General features: G+C 39.3%; 1 non-coding gene across 1 annotated transcript; it reads left to right on the top strand.

The window, feature by feature from the left end:
- Positions 1 to 1,894: 1,894 nt before the first annotated feature.
- On the top strand, positions 1,895 to 2,034 carry LOC142664216 (U4 spliceosomal RNA). Its single transcript, XR_012851226.1, has one exon. It is a non-coding gene; the product is annotated as a U4 spliceosomal RNA (small nuclear RNA).
- The last annotated feature ends 5,337 nt before the right edge of the window (positions 2,035 to 7,371 follow it).

Here is a 7,371-nt window from a genome sequence, read left to right as displayed (position 1 = left end):
TGAGCTATCTAAATACATTTAATCTTCAGGTTGCGGCACTTACCAATATAGGCGTGTGCCGTAGAGAGAGATGTAAACGCAATAATTATACAATTCATCATCCGTTGGATCTCTTCTGACAGTTTACTTAAGATGGAACTTCATATAAAGTCGGATAAATGAACGTGTGTTTTTATGACTATAAATGACATTGCCTTCTTGTATTACTATTAAATAAATATTCTATTCTCTTGGAAGGACCTCTTCTTTTTACTTTGTAGCACTCAGTCTGTTTCCTCCTAATTGTCAGCATTTTTCTCCAGAATAGTGACAATGCTCATCCGCACTGATCCCTAATAAACAGCTAAGTAGTAATAACTCAGCAGTAACGACTTGCTGGAGGCCAATACTCAATAGAATGAGGTGCACACCTTAATTATACTTACCAGACTATAAAATATTTCCATGTTTTTGTGTATGAATATCTTCTTGAGTAAAAAAAACTTTTGCAACTTTGTAACTATCTAGAATCCAGTTTTTAGAATTGAGGTAATCTACTAACATGAGCAAAGGGGCTACAGTTTTTTATTACAAGAAGTGTAAAGCAAGTAACGGGCCAAAAAAGTGGGATGCACTTGCCTTTGTTGCGATTGTGCCTGCCTAGAAAAGACTCTCACATCGAATAAAATACGAAATGGATCTTTGCATGAAAGTCTAACAGGATTATATCAAGTACTGGATTTACACTGCCAGTAGGCACAGATTGTTTTGTGTCCTAGACTCCACAAATCAACTGCACTTTAAAGCTGTTCTCTGCTTTGGACCATATCTTGTTGTTATAGAGGGAGATGAGCTGATTCCAGGGTGTCCAGTTGCTGGGTGATCAGCTCAAGACTTTGGGGTAAGCTGGCAACAAGTGTTTAACTCCTCTGTAGCACCGTAACAGGGGAAATTAAGCATTGCCCAGTACACATTGAAATCAATTAGCTGTCTGTGTAATGCTTGGATGTGCCTACCCCCCAGAGTAAGGGCTCATTCAGACAAGAGTAATGCTTGTCCATGTGATGAGCGTTGAAATAACTCTCAGCACACGGACCCATTCATTTCAACCGGGCTATTCAGACATGCGTGAGTTTTCATGCAGCCAGTGTCCGTTGCGTGAAACTCACTGCATGTCCTATATTGGTACGTTTTTGCCTAGTCGCCCATTGAAACCTATGGGTGCTGTGACATCTTGGGGACCACTTAGCTCACAGAATCGCCATCTCCAGGGTGAGATGGTTGGCACACTTATAAAGTTCACTCCAAGTCATGGAATAAAAGTTGATACCAGCCGCAGCTAGCTTTATTGTCTTCACCACAGCAAGCAGTGTTACAACAAAAAAACATACAAAATAAACCCTAGGCCGTCCAGCCTCTAACTAAACATTAATTGTCCCTCACTAAAAGACCCTGAGCCTTGTGCCCAGTACCTCAAACCATAGGCAGTTTTACCTTACACGGTGGTGACTCTCACAGGCTAGCATGCCAGTCTTCCCCAGAATGAGAGCTCTGTGTGTACTGCACACACCTCAATTAAAGAGCCGCCTCTGGTGAAGCCTAACTAAGCTCATCAGACAGCCCAAGACACGGACTGTCTGTATGGAGTGGAAGCCGCCCTTCTTCTTCACACACTAGCAAACCAGGACCTATTCCGGGCTTTACACCCAAGCAACAGCAGAGAAAACCCTCTCTGCTGTACATGTTCCCTGGTTGCTTAAAACCTGACAATTTCTGCACTGTCCAGTAGCTGCACTACTACAGTGCGTAAAAACCACGGACAGCACATGGAGGACATCCGTGTGCTGTCCGTGTTTCGCGCATTGGTTACAAAGAAATGCAGAGAAATTTAAAAAAATAAAAATAAAATAAGTGTAGCTTTGCGCAGTGGCAGTATCATAGCCCATGCGGTTTATCCGAGGTGTGATTATCGCTGATTGAAAATTTTTACCAACACCCCTCTATGATGACTTGAAATACAGTCAGCATTGCAATTTTAGGCAGTCTCCTAGGAGACTGAAAAAAAGAAGTGCTTGCATGGACGTGAAAAACACATGTCACACGCAAAGCGCACTGATGCCAATACGCATCACACACGGACAAGAAATGTAGGGAAAAACGCTGCGTTTTTTAAGCGTGCAAATCGGACAGGCTCGTCTGAATGTAGACTAAGAGACGCACTTTGCAGCTGCTTTCTATGATGGATAATAGATTAGGGTCTTGAATGGAAGACCTCCTAATAACTCAGAATTCCCAAAGCTGTAATCACTTATGTAGTATTTGTGGCAGTTTTTGAGGCAATTGTTTGTTCCAAGCACAGGAGTGAATATAAAAGATAGAAGTATCAGTCTTTCCTTTATACTTTTCCTTCTTTTTGGATCCACTTCTGGCTTTGGCTCAAGAAACTGCACCAGATATTGCCACAGAAACTGCATGTGTGATTCTAGTCTAAGAGTAATTGAAAATGGGTTTTCTAAACCAGACTACTGTTATGCGGGAAGTGAAAACTGTTTACTATAGTGGGGGCTGCAAATGAAATAAATAAACCAAAAAATCAATACTTACCTATCCTTGCACCCGGCAATCTAGCTCTGAGGCTCAGGTGGTCTCCCGGTGGTTGTTTACATGTACGTAGCATGTGACTGGTGCAGCCAATCAGTGGGCTCAGCGAGGCTCTGCGGTAATGAATCGTATTTCTGGCATAATACCAGAAATCCACTATATGGCCGCTGAGCCATCTGATTAGCTGCAGCAATCACATGCTACGTGTATGTAAACAACTACCGGAAGTGCCGCCGGAGCCTCAGCATTAGCTTGCCGGGGAAAAGGATTGTGGTGTGCTTCTCACAAGTAGCCTTCTCCTTGTCCCTCACTGTGCCACCTTTGTGTGTGCCTAATTCACATATGAATACCCATCATATATGTTCAAAGTCCAAGGTCAGGCAGCACTCTGTGAAAAAAGTGTTTTGTTTATTCCAAAAGTAGCGAAGTTTCATCTCGCCATGATCTTTTTTCAAGTAGTAACATAAACAAACCACTTTTTTTAGTGAGTGCTGCCCGACCTTGGACATTGTGGTCATTACTGAGGTACTTTTGAACCTGGTATCCTTCAGGCGTGCACCATATATTTTTGATAGCTTATTTTTAGCTTGTTCAGTGCAGCTAGCATCTTCTCTATTTGCATGATATATGTTCAGTGTATACATTTGTAAATTTTCTTTCCGCAGGCGCCCTAACCCCATGGCTTCCTTTAGGCACAGGCTACTGTGGCTATAGGTAAATCCAACCCTGATTACACCACATACTTTAGTCATGCATAATAAGATGTATCGAAATCTGCCTAGAAACAATTAAAATACATATTAGACTGGTATAAAAACAAAACAAAAACACTTTTGTAATACACTGATGAAACAAGTCTTACCTATGTGTGGCATTGGCAAACTTTTGAATAAATTAATAAATTAAATATTTCCTTTCTGGTGTTCTGAATTTAACCAGGTACTCAAATAGAGTTCTACTTGACATGTATTGACTGTGCTGTCAAATAAAATAAGACAGCCTCTCAATCTGTAAACTTTTGCTCACTGCAGTATTATATAACACCAGTAATGTGAGAGAAAACTTACTAACAAGTTTTATTTGCAGTATATCTCCTAAGGGTCCATCCTGATATCCCCTTTCAAAATCAAATACTTTTTTTTTATATTCAGACAAGTGGAACAGGTGTCAGAATCATTTCATTTCATTCATGTGGAAAAATACAGTGCATGGCATTTTATTCAGAAAGCAGGACCCACAACATATTGTAAAACACTGTTAGTATTACTTTAAAAGCTTACTCTCTATGAAATATTGTAGGGACTAATAATTGAATTATTAATACATCCAAGTAATCCAAGTTTAAAAAACACTTAGGATATGTTCGGACATCAGGAATTCGTCACGGATTTTCGGTGCGGCTTCCGAGGGGAAAAATCTGTCACAATTTACAGTACGGTATTTAAAACTCCATCCACATGTAGCAAAACAAATCAGCGTGGATATCAGGACATGCTGCAGATTTTCAAACGCAAAGGGTGAAATCCATGGCAGATCTGAGGCAAAATCTACATTTCAAACTATTTTTGGTGAACTTTTTTCCAACACATCAGGTCTTACCCTTTAAAGAAATGGTTGTTTTGTTTGTTCATGTGTTTGTCTTCTTTTCTATTTATTTTTTATTTTTTTTATGTTTAGGCTTCTAGAAAATTTTAAATTATTAAATTCATTATTATTATTTTTCATAAACATTCATTTAAGCGTAATAAAAAAAATTGTACTTAGGACAGTGGTTGACCTTGAGACTTGACTTCCCAGCAGTGTAGCCTGGATTACTTTGTCCCCCATTTCTGTTCCCATTTAAGTCTTCTGATCTGAAGTCTCTGAATTCTTGTTTGAGTTTGATTCCACTCTACATTTCCAGTCCATCTACGCCAAGCTCTTCCAGTCCGCTTTTAGAATTGCTATGCTAGGCTACCTCCTGCCAAGCCATTCCAATCTGCTTTCTGAAAAACTCTACCAGTATGCCACCTGTAAGTCCTATCATGTTCCATCAGTCTACCATCTGCCCAATTGCTTGCTCCTAGCTATGATGTTCTACTTCCGCTGTACCTTCCTGTTCTGGCAGCTATATTTTCACCTACAGTATTCAGAAATATGTCTAATTATGCACATTTGGTTATATTAGGTCAGACTTTGGCCAAAGTTTATCTCTGTTCTGAATGCAAAAATTAAAACAAGCCTGAATCTTTTGCTGGTAAAAAGGTAAACACTGAAGGTGACATTAAATAGAAGAACAAAGATTGTCCTGTCATAATACCTTTATCCCCCCCCCCTTTGCACTTCCAAACAGATACAGAATAACATTCTGCCATTACGCATTTACTGAAATATTGAGTTTGACCCTTGCTATGTCCAGAGATATCCTTCAAGGTATCAGGATAATTAAATATTCCTTATAGCACCAAGCATTGAGATATCATGTAGGGATTTTTCTCACTATAAGGGAGATAGATAGGACCTTTATTCAATTTGCTTACTCTTTACCCCTCTAATCTGTATTAAAGAATATTTATTTGTTATTATTGCACTTGTAAGCTCAAGCAAGTTCAATTCTTCGTTCCATCGTGTTTTATAACGTAGAATAGCATTATTTGCAGCAATGTTTTTGCTATTAAAATAACTGGAAACCTGAATGATTTCATTATAGGTTCATTAGTCTGTAACATAGTAAATGGCAGAGCGAGGAGATACCTCCCTGCTCTGCCAGAGCGTTCAATAGTACCTGCGTCCTAAGGATGCAGATACTATTGAATGTGGCATCACTACCGCTGTAGCAGCCATAGCGGCTGCTAGCGGGGCCACTGGGCATGGGGGGAGGGCCCATGATGACGGGCGGCATGGACCCCCTAATGCAGCGGGCCCTGTGGCAGCCGCTATAGCTGCTACAGTGGTATTTACACCGCGTCCTAGATAGGGGCTCCCTCTAGAAGCAGAATCCTCTGCAAGACTCTGGCTGGGGATTCCACTCCTGGAGGAGCCATAGGAACAGCGTCAGCACCCGGCAGCCGAGTGGGCCTCCCCAAGTGTAGTGGGCCCGGCACTTGCCTGGGTTCGCCAGGTGCTGACGCTGACCCTAGTTTAACCCCTACCTGCACCACGACGTAATAGCACGTCATGGTGCGAGGGTGATGTTTGGAGCGGGCTCACCTGCTGAGCCCACTCCGTACGCAGCAGGTGTCAGCTGTGTATTACAGCTGACACCCGGGACTAATGACCAAGAACAGTGATTGCACTGTTCCTGACTGTTTAACCCCTTAGCCTAAAATGATACCAATAGAAACTATAGCTCGCCCCACAAAAAACATAGGCCCTCATGCAGCTTAATCGACATGAAAAATAAAAAAAGTTATGGCTCTCAGAATATGGCGACAAAACAAAAATTTTATTTTTAACAATTAGTTTCTTCCTTGGAAAAGTAGTAAAACATAAAAAAAACAATATAATTGTATTGACCAGTACAATAAAGTTAACATGCCATTTTTACTGCATGGTGAAAGCCGTAAAAATGAAACCACTCAAAAGATCGAGAAATCGCAGTTTTTTTCCTATTCCACCCAACAAAGAAAATTTTTCCAGTTTCCCAATACATTATATGATATAATAAATGGTGACGTGAAAAAATACAACTCGTCCCGCAAAAAAACAAGCCCTAATATGGCTTTATCGATACAAAAATAAAACAATTACGGCTTTTGGAAGGTGGGGAGGAACAAATAAAAACAAAAATAAAAAAAAATTACTATAAAGGGAGAGGGTTAATTTCTCCAGTCATTTTCTATATTCGTCAATCTCTTATCTACTTACATAGATACCTCGGTGACCTGTGATGGTAAAGAATAGTAGTAATGGTAAATAATGTGATGGTAAATAATAGTAATTAGCAATAGTAGCAAAATAATGCTGACGAAAATATATTTTCGTCACTTTTTCCTAATTCAAAAATAATTGAAACAAAATCAAGAGATCTGTACTGCAGCTTAGGCTGTATTATACTTTCCAATATGAATACCATCTAAGGTAAATCATACATTTTTTATGAATTTCTCATTTATTTAATGTGTTTGTTTCTTGTGCATATAGAGAAAATGCTGCATCAGCATTTGACTGGTGACATTTTTCCTTAAGCAATATTCCTAAACTTTACTGGTGGTGGGAATCGTGACTAGGAATGGTGTTTACTGCAGACAGCATTTTTCTATAAGAAATAAATATAATTTTATGACTGCTAAAAGGCCCTATAGTTATTTATTTTAAAGTTTTGCTCAGCAGCTTAACGCTTTTTCCTCAGTTATCTTTACATTTTAGGATTTGCTTAGCAAAGCTTGAATACCATCTGAGGTGTGAATTAATGGAGAGATCAGCAACTCAACCTAAACATATTCAAATGGTGTCATTTATTGCATAGAAATGAACACTGCAAACTTTTCCAAAGTTACTGCCCTATTTAGAACTAGCATTAACTATTAAGCAACCGGGTCAGGCTTTGCTATGTCAGGTTTTGTAAGAAAAGGCAAGACATTATCATATTTTATGGAAAGATGTATAATTCCTTATTATTCTTAGCAGTTATTAAAGGAATGAATACATTTTTATTTATTTAAAGATGTACATCATATCCACTGGACAGAGAGATGAGCGAATATTATGGAGCAATAGAAAATGAAATATTTAATTAATTAAGTTTTGCCGTAATTGTATATGGTCGCGGATCTCACAGCTACATATCATGGATATACTGGCTATCGTATA

This window comes from Rhinoderma darwinii, chromosome 11, assembly GCF_050947455.1.
Source record: "Rhinoderma darwinii isolate aRhiDar2 chromosome 11, aRhiDar2.hap1, whole genome shotgun sequence".
NCBI classification, from domain to species: domain Eukaryota; kingdom Metazoa; phylum Chordata; class Amphibia; order Anura; family Rhinodermatidae; genus Rhinoderma; species Rhinoderma darwinii.
The sequence above is the reverse complement of the archived record's forward strand: the minus strand, read 5'-3'. Positions and strand labels throughout refer to the sequence as shown.